This window comes from Salvia splendens, chromosome 18, assembly GCF_004379255.2.
Source record: "Salvia splendens isolate huo1 chromosome 18, SspV2, whole genome shotgun sequence".
Taxonomy (NCBI): domain Eukaryota; kingdom Viridiplantae; phylum Streptophyta; class Magnoliopsida; order Lamiales; family Lamiaceae; genus Salvia; species Salvia splendens.
This window is the reverse complement of record NC_056049.1, coordinates 10307708-10323563: the sequence shown is the minus strand read 5'-3', so window position 1 is coordinate 10323563 and position 15856 is coordinate 10307708. Positions and strand designations below refer to the sequence as shown.

At 36.7% G+C, this 15856-nt stretch overlaps 1 pseudogene; it reads right to left on the bottom strand.

Annotated features, from left to right (window-relative positions):
• Positions 1-9433: 9433 nt before the first annotated feature.
• On the bottom strand, positions 9434-15477 carry LOC121777681 (annotated as a pseudogene).
• Positions 15478-15856: the final 379 nt, after the last annotated feature.

Sequence of the window (15856 nt, the reverse complement as noted above, 5' to 3'; positions counted from 1 at the left end):
TCTGTTTTTCTTCTCCCAAATTTAATCAAACTAATGGATCATTTTGAACAAATGCGTCAAATATTGGAACAATCACTTGAAGAAGATCGACGACGGGAGGCGGAAGAAGCCGCGCCGCCCCAACGACGCTTCCGTACGTAATCTTGCACAACATGATTGTCCAAGACGAAGGACCCGAGGCGGGAAATTGGTTCGACCCTGAATCCCCCGGAAGCACAACCGCAAGTAGTCCGCCTCGAAGTGGAGCGCATCCGTCTATACAAGAACGGTTATCTATTCGTGCAAGGACACGCGACTCTAGCGCTCACACCCAACTCCAACAGGATCTAATTGAGCACATTTGGACAAACTTTGGCGGATGAAATTATTAAAATTGTGTACTTTTATTTTTTAGGAAATTATTAAATTATGTTTTTTTTACGAATTTTATGTTGTAAGTTTATTTTATTTAATAAAGTGTGTTTGTTTTAATTGAATTGGGTTGGAAATAAAAATAAGAAATGAAATTGAATAAATAATAATTTAAGGAACGGTTAAGGAACGGATAAAAAACGGAGGGTTGCAGGTTCCGTTCCTTAGTTAAGGAAAGGAGTAAAAAGTATAGTGGGGTCCGCAAATAGTAGTTTAAGGAACGGTTTAGGAACGGTATAGGAACAGCGTCGTGGATGGCTTAATAATCTATTCTGCAACTATAAATGACTCTTCATGAAATGAGGGAAAGTTATCTGAAAACCATCGTTATGATGTGTTCATTTTATTTATTTATTTTTCACTTCAGTGATTGTTTATTCACTGGAAGATAAAATAATTATGATTTGCCAAAAGTACTTTCATGCATTAAATAATTATTCAGTGATTGTTGTAACACTGTTTCAAAACTGATAAAACTTACAATCAAACAGACATCACATCAACTTTTGAATATAGAGACAAAACCAAAAGTACTTTCATGCATTGAATAATTATACAGAACAAAGTTTTTCCCCAAAGAATAGGTTTTCCCCCTCAAAAAAAAGAAAAGGGGAGGATTGCAAATTCCCCCTCCCCTATAAATATCAGTTCCAATAACAAGCGTTTCTCAATCCCTAGTTCTTATATCTCTGTCTACATTGGTAGAGTAACTTTTTTATCTCTCTACAATTTCTTCAACCCTAATTTTAAATTTTGAAAATTGCACTTTGCTCCCTCATGCTTTTGTATTTTTTAATAAAAGCAAGGATTTACCTAATTTATGGAGAGTTGTTGATAGGTGAAGAATTTGGGAAGAAAATTTTGAGACTAGAAAAAGGCGCTTTTAAGAAAAGGGTTTCCTAGTAGAAAGTAGCTAATCCATCGGTGTAGCTAGGCGGCGTAGCTAAGTTCTACGACTACCTAATCATTCGGCAAACTTCAATCGAGCTCAAGCCTAAGAGAAGTAGTTCCTTCAATCGGCTTGCTAACGAGTCGACTAGCGAAGGCTATTTTGCTACCTTAGCTCCTTTGCTTTACCGATCGATTGCTTAGCAGCAACGAGCCAGCGCTTAGTTCTTCCTTAACCACTCTTTGAGTTGAACGATTGCACGAGGCATTAGCGCTTCCACGACTTAACTCCTCTTTGCAGATACTCAACAGATAAAGTAAGTAGCTCGCAAAGAGGGAGTTCCCCGGCTGGTACCAATAGATAGAGCGACTAGTAAGAGTAAGATAAGCAAAGGCCTTTCTTTCCTCGGACCGATGACTCGCTCGTTCAGTACTGCTTACTATTTTTTATAGGAGGATGCCGCCCCCCTGGGACTACTAGTAGCTTCGGTTGTTGAATCTCGTGCAAGTTAGGTTGTGGCTGCAAGCAGAACGTCGTGTTTTGTCATTTCTTTTTTCTATTGATCAAAAGACGAATGAAATCAAGAAAGCCATCATTAATGCGAACAAGGCGCCCCGCCCCACTATGATCGTTCTAAAAGGAGATCATAGTTTTGGATGGCTCTCATAATCCGGCGATAGGGAATGCTTCCTCGGGTGTTCCATGTTCTCTTATCTGAGTGACGTCTAATGCAAACCAATCCTCAGCGAAGGGCCGAGCCGCGGGTAAGCTTTTACTTGGTGCAATGTGAGAGGAGTGAATGCTCGCCCCTATCTCTAACTCTAAAGGGGCGTAAGCACTTCACTCGCTAGGGGATGGGGTTCATTCACTTGCATTCTTGCTAGCACTACAAAAAGCTCCGGTCTTAACCGGAGTTACGACGCCGAGACGCGTCAAAGGCATACCAGAGTGCTCACGAAGCGATGCGAGCTATCATAGAACCGGGACACGGTCTTCTTCTTCCGAATCCTCTCAATCCTTTCCTGGATTAGGGAAGGCTAAAGACTGCTACCTTCATCTTAGAGCCCCTCCATACTTTGCTCTATCATCATCTCTTTTCCCTTTATCAATTCTCCTATCCTACCTAGGTCTATGAATTTTTCTATCAATTCCATTACCTTATCCTTAGCCATGAGGTTCCAACATTTTCTCCAACATTGACCTAGGAGTTGTTCCCGGGCATTCTCAAAAAAAAGGTTATTATACACCCCAACCCCATCCCTTAGAAAAGAAAAGGTAGCACCGAAGAAAGGAAAGAGCGAGTATGGCCGGCTTGAAGACATCAGAGGAAGACCATCATCTCTGGGTACGATCATAGCTTCTGAACTTCGTCCACCCTTGGGGATAACCATTAGCATTGAGGTCAATGACCACACCACCTCTATGCAGAGCCAGAGAAAAAAACGAAAAAACAGAGAAGGGGAAGAAGATTGCAAAGAGAGAAAATTAGGTTTAAATTAGTAGTAGAATATAGTTAGTGGGATGGGCTAGTTAAATCCTATCAAATACATCTTTGTTTTCAGATTTAAGATACCCAAATTAACTAATTCATATATGTATCATGTTATGTTATCGGGGTAATTACATGTTTCAAACAAAATGTTTTAGCTTTGTTCCAATTTAATACAAAGAGTATTAAGTTTACATATTTCATACAAAAATTTATATTAGTGTTTTAAATTAATACATTCCGTTAAATATTTTAAACACTGTTAGTTAGTTTATGATTTGTCCAACTTATCATCATAATAAAAGAATAATTAGAGATTTAATATAATTAATCACTCTAAAAAAATAACAGTCAATATCAATTCTTCTAGCAATTGATCGTGGTTTACAAAAATTCTATCTCTGAATGTACTCTATTTTTTATTGTATTCTTTATAGAGCACAATATAAAATAAGTCCATATTTCATCTTTACAAAATGACTAATTTGAGTTTCAAACAGTCAATAAGTCAATATTTAACTTTTACAAAAAAGATTCAATATCTTTTCAGTTGTATTCTCCATTGTCATATGAGAAAGCTTCGACAATAAAATGCAATTCGCTAATTTGATGGTGAAGAGTGGTGATTTTTTTTCGATGTGTTTTTCATTTTTGTGAGTAATAAAAATAATTGTGTTTGAAATAATTAATGGAAAATTTTAATTTAAAATTTATACAAATTTGAAACATTAATGAAACTTTTTGTATGTATGATGTAATTGGAAATAACGGTGTTAGTAGGGATTTAACAGAATGTATTATTTTAGAACACTAAGTAAATTTTTTGTATGAAATATGTAAACTTAATACTTTTTACACTAAATTGAAACAAAGATAAAACATTTTGTATGAAATATGTAATTACCTCTATGTTATCACGTGGAGTATTTATTTTGTTTTAGGAGATAGACGGTTTTATCAATTATTTAGTTAAAAGATTTATTGATATTTATTTTATTTTATATAAATTATTAGTATTAATTATTTATTTTGTATGATTTGTGATATTAAGCTGGAAGAAGAATATATTGAGGTGCCGCTCTCATTGTGCACATTTTATGGAGTACTCCATATTTTAAGTTATTATTTATATGTTTGTTTTACTATAAGTAAAAGTGGGCTTAAATTCAATGGAGATGGACCGAATAAATTGGGCTTCAATATTACATGTAATTGATTATTAAATTAATTGATCGTAAATTGATTAGTGAAAATTGAGCTTGATTAAGTTAAACAAATGGATTAGGTTCAGTTTAAATGTTATAGTAGTATGTATAGTGAGCGCTTTTCAATGTTTAAATCTATTTCGATTTATGTCTATTTATTATTGCAGTATTTTATATATATATATTTTAATTCTCAAGTTAATGTAATTTTTTTATTAAATATATATAAATAAATTACTAAGAAAATTATGTTATATTATGTAATTTATAATGGTAAATTATTAATAGTGTTGTTGAGTTAATGTGTAATTTAACAAATATGTAGCTAAGATTGAAAAATTAAAATAAGTTGATAAAAATGTATTTTAATAATTTTTATGTCATTAATCAATGGTTGATTTCTACCTCACATGAAAAATCTATAGAGATTGGCTCAATGTATACATTTGCCTTTTATTTAGGTTTTGTGCAAAACTTCATAAAGAAGCTTATACAATGTATACATGAATCATTCGATTAAAGATGATATGTGATGGTCTTGCCATGGATTTGATATTGTAGATAAGACTCTCATTTATGTTATTCTCTCTCTCTTACTTATCATCTCTCCACTTTAGCTATTTATTATCATTTTTCAAAAACGAGTGCAGAAAATGAAATGTGACAAAATTTAAGGGACATGGGGAGTACAATGCAATAGACCTGCGGGTCATATACAATGATAATAGGCCTACGGGTCAAAGCAAAAGAACAAAGATGGACATTCGTAGAAAGGTCAATACAAAGAGTAAAGAGGGACCTTAACGAAAAGATCAAATAAATAGAAGGGACCTACATGTCGTATACAACTGAAATCCCGGACAAAGACTAGGCTTGATCCGTCACATAATAATAAAAAGGATATGCCTATGGATATGAAATTGTTTATTACATAAGTTGTATATTGTTTCTGATTATTTGTGTTCGATATTTACGTGATGTGAAATTAAAGGTCGAACTTATACATACTGAGTTGTGGCTCATTTAAATCACTAATAATTTTCATGATATGATATTAACGATGTTTCGGTTAATGTGAGTTATACAAACTCCAGTATTATTAGGGTCAATGACTAACCCATTTTGGCAACGTTCGAATCCTCATCATTTTACATGTAGATAAATGTCGGTTTTTAAACTTATTCGATATGAGTGGTTTATTTATTTTGACACGTGTTTTAACTGTTTAAAATTTTAGATATAGGTATTTAAGAATATACGTCAGAGGGGTTAAGGTGTGACAAAATTTCAATAAAAATGATAATCTATGTCAAAAGTTCTTTCTTAACATATCTTGATGATTAGTAAATACGTACCAGTTTTGATTCCTCATGTAGGGGAAATACTGTGAAAGATTATGGAATATCATCATAGATGGATATATTTTTTGGTTGATTTAGTCATTTTGTTTATTGCCGTTAATTGACAAAGAGAAAGTTTGGAATTTGGAGTTGGTTAGGCCATCCACAACGTTGTTGCTATACCGTTTCTTAACCGTTCCTTAAACTACTATTTGCAGACCCCACTGTACTTTTTTACTTCATTCCTTAACTAAGGAACGGAACCTGCAACCCTCCGTTCCTTAACCATTCCTTAAATTACTATTCATTCAATTTCATTTTTTATTTTTATTTCCAACCCAATTCAATTAAAACAAACACACTTCATTAAAAAACACACAACATAAAAAAAATTACAACTTAAAATTTAAAAAAATAAAAAACACACAATTAAAATCTTAAAAAATTAAACGTTGCATAATTTAAAATACAAATTTAAAGAAAATAAAAAAACTACTCCGCCGGCGAATCATCCCCCGAAGGCGGTGGAGGTGCAATAGGAGGCGGAAGGCCAAGTTGTGCTGCCATATGCACAATTCCGTTCCACCAGACTTGGTATTGGGAGGGCGAGAAGCGGAAAGTGTCTGCCATTGTGGCGGTCATGTACACCGCCATAAGGGTGTTCGAGCCTCCCCCCGAGCCCGATCTCGAGCCCGCATGGCTTGATTCGCCTCGGCCCTTCCTCGCTCTAGTCGCCTTCGCCGCCTTGGTCCCTTGAGGCCAACGGCGCCCATGGCTGGATACCGCGGCATCGCTGGCCGTGCCCACAAACTCCTGCGGTGCACCCTCTTGTGCGCTGCTGCCCTCACCCCCGTCACCAGACGAGTATTGGCCACTCGCCGTGTGCTTCGTGCGCTTTGAGGTTGAGCCCGAGCTGGAGCGGACACCGCCGGCCCACCTCTCCTCGTCCTTGACGACCTGCCAAATATCAACATATTTGAATTATTTACCGGTGTCCTGGTTGTAGATGCGCAAAGCCGCCCTCAGAATGTCGGCTCCCGAAGCTCCGCTTTGGTAGTGCGCCGCTTCGGTCGAGTAGATGCCACAAAACTTTTTGACCTGTTTGTCGACTCGGCCAAAGTGAGAGCGGAGCATCTTATATGTGCGCTTCCGGGACCCTTTCGGCTTAATCTGGTGGTAGATCTCGGTGACCTTTTCCTAGAAGCACTTGTTGGGTTGTTGATTCCCGATGACGGGATCATACGTGACGGTGATCCAGGCGTTGTACACCGCCATCGTTTCGTTATTGTTGTACGGATGTCGGCCTAGATCCTCCTCTTCCTCCTCCTCCGACTCCGCCCTGGAGCTTCGCCCGCCTCGGCCTCCTCCCCCGCCTCGGCCTCCTCCCAGAGTGGGTAGATTCGGGAAATCCTCCCGAATCTGGGATAATCCCTGCGGGGCGGAGGGACGAGCGTATGCATCCACGTCAAAAGTGGGTGGTTGGTACCCACCCGGCGTCACTGAACCCTGGGTGCGCAGCGTCGACGAACCGGAACCACCCAGTGTGGTGTACATGGTCTCTCAATCGTTAAACATGTTGAGATCCCACCCGCCGGAGCCTCCATCGCCGGAGTTGCCGTCGCCGGACATTTTGTGATGAGATGTTAGATGAAAATTGGAGATGAAATGAAGTTGATTTAGGAAGAATAGATGTGTAGTTGTGTGTGAAATGAAGATGAATTGGGAGTATTTATAGAGTAAAAAAATAAAAAAAAATAAAAACAAACGGATATAAAAGGTATTATTACCGTTTAATGGCGACGTGGCATGACAGCCTGTCCTGCGTCTCGCAGGGACGTGTTACAGGACGAGATGGGAACGGTTCCGGGCCGCGTTGCGGATGCTCTTAGAGAGAAGATAGACAAGTAATTGGTTTTGTGTAGGTGGAGTTATTATTGCTTTTATTGATTGATAGGTTGCTTTTATTGATGGGTAGGCTAAAAAGATTTAGTTTTTCTAGTAGTGTCAACCACATTATGAAGTGTTGAGCCCAAAATACATTGGTTTACTCATCAAACGGCGTGATAAGTAATTTTTTATACTATTAAAGTCAATTTATTATATTCATCAATGACATTATTAAAAGTATTTCATCAAACTGCTATTGATTTGTTTTACATTACTTCGTATTAATTTTTCGTTATATTACATGTTAATTTTTAAGTTCTTAATTATGTTATTGAACATCTGTCAATTTTTTAATTATTAATAAATACTATAAATTCGATTATTAGAATACAGTCAATTTGTAATGAATGTTGCTTGATGAACAGATCTATGCTTTTTAGGCACAACACTCTATGTTGTGGTTTGCACCACTATAGAGGATTCAAGTTCGAAAATTTAATAAAATATTTATTTCTCTTTCATTCATGTGCCCAACTTTTAATTTAATATAATTTTCACTCCCATTAATGACCCCAATCCAACTTGATAGTATATTTTGCACATCACCTATTCTTACAATTTATTTTTATTCATTTAAAATGATTTCACATAACAACTACTCCCTCCGTCCCACAAGAATATGCACTTTCTAAATTTGGAAAGTCTTTTCTATCTAATGAGGTGGAACTCATTCTCCACTAATAATACTGTAATTACTTTTTCTCTCTACATCTCTCTTACTTTACCAATTTTACATTAAAACTCGTGTCGTCCCCAAAGTGCATATTCTTTGGGGACGGATGGAGTATGTTATTTAAATTCCAATTACTTTTTATTCTATTTTTCTTTATTTATCCTTCTTTTTTCCCTTTTATCGATTAATATCGTTTATGAAAATGAAATGTACTTTCAGAGAGTGCTCCACACTTGAATTACAATAAAATAAAAATAAGATAAAATATTAATACAATGAATTTATTGAATTAGGTGTTGAGTCCAAAACGCATTGATCTGTTCATCAAATGGAGTGATTTGTATACTATTAATAAAGTACTTCATCGAACTTCTATTGATTTGTTTACATTACTTTGTATTTTTTTTATTACTCCCTCCGTCCTTGAAATTTTGTCACATTTTTCCATCTTCGTCCGTCCCATAAAATTTGTCACATTTCACTTTTTATCTTTTTTGGTAATGGACCCCATATTCCACTAACTTATTCTCACTCACATTTTTTTATAAAACTAATACTTTAAAAGTATGACCCACAGTCTACCAACTTTTTCAACCCACTTTCCATTACATTTCTTAAAACCTGTGTCCGGTCAAACTATGACAAAATTTGGTGGACGGGGGGAGTATATTACATGTTAATTTTTAAGTTCTTAATCATGTTACTGAACGTCTTTTAAAAATACTATAAATTCAATTGTTGGAATATCTTTTATTTTCTTAAATACATGGTCCACTTAATATTATGAATTCATTTATCATGAAATTTGTTTGATGAACAGATATGTGTTTTAGGCACAACACTCCATGTTGTGGTTGGCACCACTAGCAGAGGATTCAAGTTCAAAAATTTAATAAAATATTTATTTCTCTTTCATTCAAATACCTAACTTTCAATTTGATATAACTTTCACTCTCATTAATGACCTCAATCCAACTTAATAGGTATAGTATATTTTGCACATCATATGTTCAACTTATTTTTATTATCTAAAATGATTGTACATAACAACTTTGTTATTTAAATGCCTATTATTTTTTATTCTATTTTCTTTATTTATCCTACTTTTTCCTCTGAATTATTTTATTTTCTCCATTTAACTCAATAAATATCTATTCTTAAATATTGTACCTAAAATAAACTACTCACACATATCTTGCACAAAGAATATGATTATGAACATAATTGATACCTATATATGCCGTCAGTTGTGCATCGCGCAGGAGCTGGACTAATTATGCATTAAAACTCGTGTCAACCTAAAAATTCGTACTCTTTAAGGACGGGGAATAATTGGAACACAGAGAGTATATTTTTGTTGAAGCAATTCAAAAAAAATAGTATTCCCTCTGAAGTTTTCACATAATTTTCTTTTTTTGTGTAATCGTACGTATACATGCACCAAACAAGTGAAACTTACCATTTGCAATAGAAAAAAAATGCAAATTCAATACTTTAAATGTTGTATTATATGAGAAAAGAGCAAAATTAGGAGCCAATATAGACCACACCATCATATATTCATACAACACGATATCAACTATACGTATTTCCCACGCAAATAAGGTTGGAATCATTCTCATTTTCAGGACTTTTTTGTGATTTTCGAAGTTGAAGACAGAGAATATCAAAGAGTCCAATGAGCAGGTGAATCGATCTCACCTTCCTCTACATCGATCATGTAGTAGCATTGGGATCGGTTGTTGGGGGTTCAGGTTCCTCATCGTCGTCGTCCATCTTCATGTACAATCCAAGCTGCTCTAATGGATTATGACTTCCGAACTTGAAGCTCCCAAACCCATCCTGTGAGTCCTCTGGAGTTGTTTCATCGACAATGCTAGCTAGTGCTAGCTGCTCGGTAGGGGCTGTCCTCAACATTTCCAAGTCCCCAAAAAAACGAGAATTCTCATTGATTTCAACCGTCTTCTCCATCTGCAGCATTACATGGTAATATAGGCTTAAATGGAAGAGAATAAGGGATCAGATTCGAGTTAGTTTGTGGTGATCGAACCTTGAGCAGCGCTTCTCTCGCTGCTTCTCTCTCCAGCTCCCTTCTCCTTTTTTCTTCAGCTGCAGCTTCAGCTTCAGCCCGCTTACGAGCATCTTCTGCAGTTTTGGCTTCTGCTTGCAGCCTAGCTTTTTCTGCTTAAATGAAAGCAAAGATGTTAAAAATCTTTTGTTGGAGAGCAGAAGTGTTTGTCCAGAAACCATCACCAAGCAATTTACATGAACTATACCTCTCTTTTTGTGCATCTCAAGTTCCTCTCTTTCACGTCGGAGTTTCTCAGGGTCCATCTTCTCATCCTGTCCGGAGATCAGGATCATGCTGCTAAAACTAATAGGGTAACTTGTGATGAAAATTTGGGAAATCACCAACCTGAGTTTTCTCCCGAGCTTTTAAGATTGTGTCCAAAAACCGATTCTTCAAGATAGCAGCCCTGTACAGCTTGTCTGGGGAGACCTGCCTGTCATCTTGTGCACCCTCCACTGACACGTTCAACAATGACAGATAAGAAACAGCAAATATTTATATAGCCAATCCATCACACCGAGCTCTTACCATCAACTTGTCCATCTGAATCACTCGAGGAAGGCTTCACTACACCATCTTCAAGGTGGTCTAGTTCACTAGCTGATGCTGCAAAGAATCAGGCATCTAGTTTAACCAGCAAATCATGTAATCGACTGAGAAGTTAACAGATAATAGCAAGCTGACTTCACATGCATCATGCCTGAAAATACTTTTCAGCACAGAGCTATAAATAATATTTTAACTAAACTTGGGACATGTGCCTAAACTACTACAAGACACTGAAGAATGCTGTGTACTTAAAGCTGAGAGAGACTTCATTCAGGCTCATGAAAATGTTATCAGTGGCGTATGTCAGTCGACACAAACACCTCCACAAGGTTATGGCGGTCAGCATGGAAGAATGTGACAATTGATAAATAATTAAATAAATATATTATTAATGTATATAAAAATACAGTATATATAAAATGCAAATTTTTCGAAAATGATAAAAAAATATCTCAATATTTAATAAATTTTATTTGAAGAAAGTAATGTACATTATATTAACTAAATATGTAAATATTTTTTTTGTTATCATTTTCTGAAAATATGGAATTTACATATGATGTATTTTTTATATACATTAATAATATATTTATTTATTTAATTATTTATAGAAAGTACTTCTACAATTTTCTATAAAGTAAATTAGATCTAATAAATGATAATATACCACATTCATCTCATTCAAGATGTCCACTTTTCCTTTATAGTTTATCTCAACAAAGATATCCCCTTTTCTTTTGGGAATAAAACATGTCTCTTTTCTCTCCTTGATAAAATACTCAACTATATTTTTCTTTCTACTTTAATACATTCAACAACTACACCTAAAATCTCGTGTCATTCAAGAATATGGCCATCTTGAATGGGGCAGAGGGAGTATATGTGTATCTGAATTCCACTTATACATATGGCATACAGTAATACAGAAATTGAGAAAACGGTGCCAGAGGCTGAACAGGAGGCAGCGGGGAGGCACATCCCTTGAAACGGTGCAAACTTAGGCAGCACTAGAGCTGGCAGAGGTAGTGTTTTAAAGAGAGATAGATGTAGGGTCCGATGTGTGGAGGCTAAAAATTTCAAAACCTACTTTCAATAGGTAAATGGATTGGGTTTCTGGTTAATTGGTGGATGGGTGGGAGAAAATGACCGCTATGGATGTGCCGTGGCGCTACAAGAGGTATGGTGGCAGCCATTGGCCGCCACCGAAAAATGCCAAGCCATGCATGGCTGTTTTTTAATAACACCGCTCATCTCCAACAATGTGGGATGGGCTACGATGTGTCATGGGACCATAACTCCTACACTAAAGGAATGACTTCAGGAGCCAAAAGATCTAAAGTCCAAGCAGCTATTTCCACATTACCCAAAATCTAATTGTACATTGCATGTGTAATTATATAAAGCAAGTTGATGTCTTCAAACTCTCTGGAAGTAAAATAGAAACGAATCCTAAAATCCCAAAAAGAACAAAGCCTATCCCCTTCCTACCAATCCGATAGAACAGAAGGATAAGACAAATCCAAAACACTTACGATCTTTGCTAACAAGCTCGTCAGTGTCAACTTTTTTATCAGCTGAATCTGCTGTGTGACAGGTTTCATCCTGGAACATTTATTAATAATTAATAATACTATATAAATACCAACAAGCAGAAATTACTGACTCTATGACCAAAGGAGAACAATGGTCCAATCGTGCAAGAAAGAAATAAGAGGGAACCTGCTCTTGTTTTACAGCTGAAGAACCCTTGGAGCATTCAGACCCTCTATCAGAGTCTGGACCTGCAAGATTAAAAATATAAGAAATATTTTAGGGTTTACCGAACACAAATCATAGAAGGTACAGAAACCATGCCATGTCTCAAAGGACAATAAACATTTAACAAACAATTAAGCATTTAGCTCTAGATAGATAAAAAATACCATGATAAGTTAACCGATTGTTTACTTATATGGAATGGAACTTTAGAATATCCCAAAGCCATTGAGATTTTTTACCATTAGAGCTAATTTTGTAATTTTTGTTTGATTCGTATCTCACTCAAAGGCTAGGATAGAGAAATCATAATGATAAGGACTAAAAATACCCAAAACTTTGTCTTGTCAATCATGAACCCTGACTATATCCAACACTTCCATAACCAAAATAGTTCAATCGAGGAGATGGGTGGCATGGTTGTGGTGGCAGGGAATTGCAAAAGTGGTATGGTGGGGGTGGACGATGGAATGGTAGCAGACGGAGGTGTTGAGTTCGGGGAAGGGCTGGGGCTGGCAGAGGATGGAGCTAGGGTGGTGGAGGATGGATAATGAGGAGGGAAACGGGGAAACCCAAACACCAGTCAGAGGTGAGGAATGAAAAGCACTCAAATGGGGAATCCAAACTCTTAAAAAACAACCGTGCAAATGCATGCACATTTAAAACTTCTACAAGGACATATTCACAATTAGTAACCACACATATTATAAACATAAACTTTGCAGCACAAAAACATCACATGCAAGGAAACAGACATTTATATCACAGTGAATTAAACTAGCACATGGGATCATTTAAAAGTTCAAAAAATGTAAACGTTTGCTAGCATGAAGTCCTGATACAGGATTATAATCAGATAATATTTACTGTTTATTCAGAATCCAGATCAACCTGCTTCATTATATTCTTCAGCTCTGCCCCCAACATCTTTTTCAATCAGAACTGGAGGATAGCTAGTGACAGGAGCTTCATTTCCCCCGATATCAACATCCTCGTCAATGGGATCGTTATCGTTGCCTTAAGATAGTGAGCATCACATAATCAAAAAATGACTTCAGAGAAGTGACACTTAATCATAGAGTCAATTTACAAAAATTAGAACCTTTATCAACTTGAAGAGATGAATTGCTAAACCCTGATACATTTAGGAGCTGAAAAAGAAGAGAAACGATCAATTGGGGGTAATGCTAAAACAACACATGCGTACTTCAGCAGGGTCTCCAGAATGAGGGACAAGAAATGAGCTAAAAGGACAAAAAGAATACCTCAATCTCACAGGCCTCAGATCCGGCAAGGTTCTTCTGGTTATCAGGTAAATGTTCATCTAAAAGCTTCCTCAAGGTAAATAGGGTGTCATCGCTAAGATCGTCAATGTCTATTTCAATCTCATCCTCTCCACCATCACCTCTATTTGAAGTGTGTGCTCTGAGCAAATCAACAACGGTATCAGGAAGGTCCCCATCAAAACCCTCTAATTCCATGCTCAATTTATGCTTGTCTTCAGAAGTAAGCTTCCTCTTTGTAGGTTCTTGTACTACTTCATGTTGTCTTGGACTCGGTTTCCTCTTTTTCGATGGAGCCAATGTCTTGGCTATTCCAGTTTCTTCAATACCCCTTGACTTTTTAGGTGCCGAATGGTAAGTAATCACCAAAAATTTATTCTCAATAGCCTTCCACCTTGTTTCAAAGAACTGGCTAAATGACTCAGCCAGAACGTGGACGTCACTCCCAGGTGGATTATATGTCTTTGCATTCGTAAAAGTAAGTCGGACATCATCTACAAATTCTATAGGATCTGAGTACTTCCCTGAATTGAGTTTTCTCTTAACTGTTCCCAAATCCATGGGGGTTTTGATTATATTAAAATAATCCGGAATGTTCAGTTTCACCACATCGACAGGTATATTAAATACCCATGCAAATTCTTGCGACATCAGCTTTTTTAAGAGACCCTCACACTGCTTAAGCGTTGCGTTGTTAGCATTCACATGAGAGTTGTTGCTTGCTGATTGAAACCTTCCCGTTATACTTCGATTCCAACCACGAGCTTTCTTCCCAGATGCAGAATTCAACAACGCCGATTTCTTCAAGCTACCCACTTGCAGCCCTTTCTGTTGCCCATTAGCGCAAGTGAGAGCATCACTAGAATTTGACTTTGTAAACTTATTTACAATTTTTTTATTTGGCAACTCAACCTTATGTTGGAGAATTCGAATCTTCTCAAGCTCTGATGTCAAGCGACGCGCCAAACTCTTCCTCTCCATGTAAGACAATTTGGACATTGGAATAATTTGTACGGGTACAGTGAAACCATCCCTCGAGGCTGAATTCAAATCAACCCATTTTCTCTTAGCCGCAGAAGAGCCATCAACAGAGTCAATGCGTCCCGAGCTGCCAGATCCTTCAGATTCATAATGAGGAGCAACACTAGCAGAATAACCAGGGGGGAATCTATCTTTCTTGGCCATCATTATACTGCTCCACGCACTTATACAGAATTCTGTTACCAACTATAGCAACCAAAATAATCTGCAGAAGCATCGGTGGGAAAATTGCATTTATTCAAACATCCATATTAAAAATTCACTATTGGTTAACTTTTAAACTTTGCTTTAAATTGACATATTTTTGCTGAAGAAATTCTAGAAATAACCTAACAAGCCTCACTCAGCTTGCAAACAATTAATAAACCTAATTCCACAAATCAGCAACACTCTAACAACCATTTCAGCCCAATTCTCTGAAATAAACCATCATTTTTTTACAGTCCACTCATTGGACTGAAATACAATTACCTTGAAATATATTCCAGTCCTCAATCTTGAGCACGAGCACCAATCCAGCAGCCAAATGCCCGGGAAAGGACGGAAATTTTTTGTATACAGAGCAAAATTCACTAACTTAAATTGGAGAATTGAATAACTGAATAAACTAGGAACCGAAAACCCTAGATCGAGAATTCAAAATTCGGAGCTCAACTGAGAAAATGAATGTTAAAATTAGTGCTAAACTTTAGGAACCACTAACTGCTGTTATGCTTAGTGGCTGATTTATTTAGTTTGTTATTACTCTCATTTTGTTCTAGTTTTTAGGAGTCACTCATCTTGTAGAGTGATTTAGTAGTCAATTTAATTTCAGTTATTTTCCTTTTGTTAGTGGCAGATATGGGAAGAGTGGTAGAGAGTTTTTAGGAATTTGTTAAGTAGTTGCCTATATATATGCTGTACTTGGAAGTTATCAATACACACTGATTTTCTGCCATCGTTTAGCTTTCTTTTCTGCTTTCCTTTCTTTGTTTTATGGTATCAAAGCCAAGTTGTGCTCTTGGGAAAGCTCTTGTCGTCAATACGATGGAAGCCTCAAATGGTGGAAATAATCAGTTCGGGATGGAGAAACTTGTAGGCCATAACAACTACAAGTTCTGGAGGATGTGTATGGAGGCATATCTTCAAGGTCAGGATCTGTGGGAGCTGGTCGCTGGTGCTGAAACGGAGGTCCCCAGAGATGTTCCTGAAAATGCCGAATCA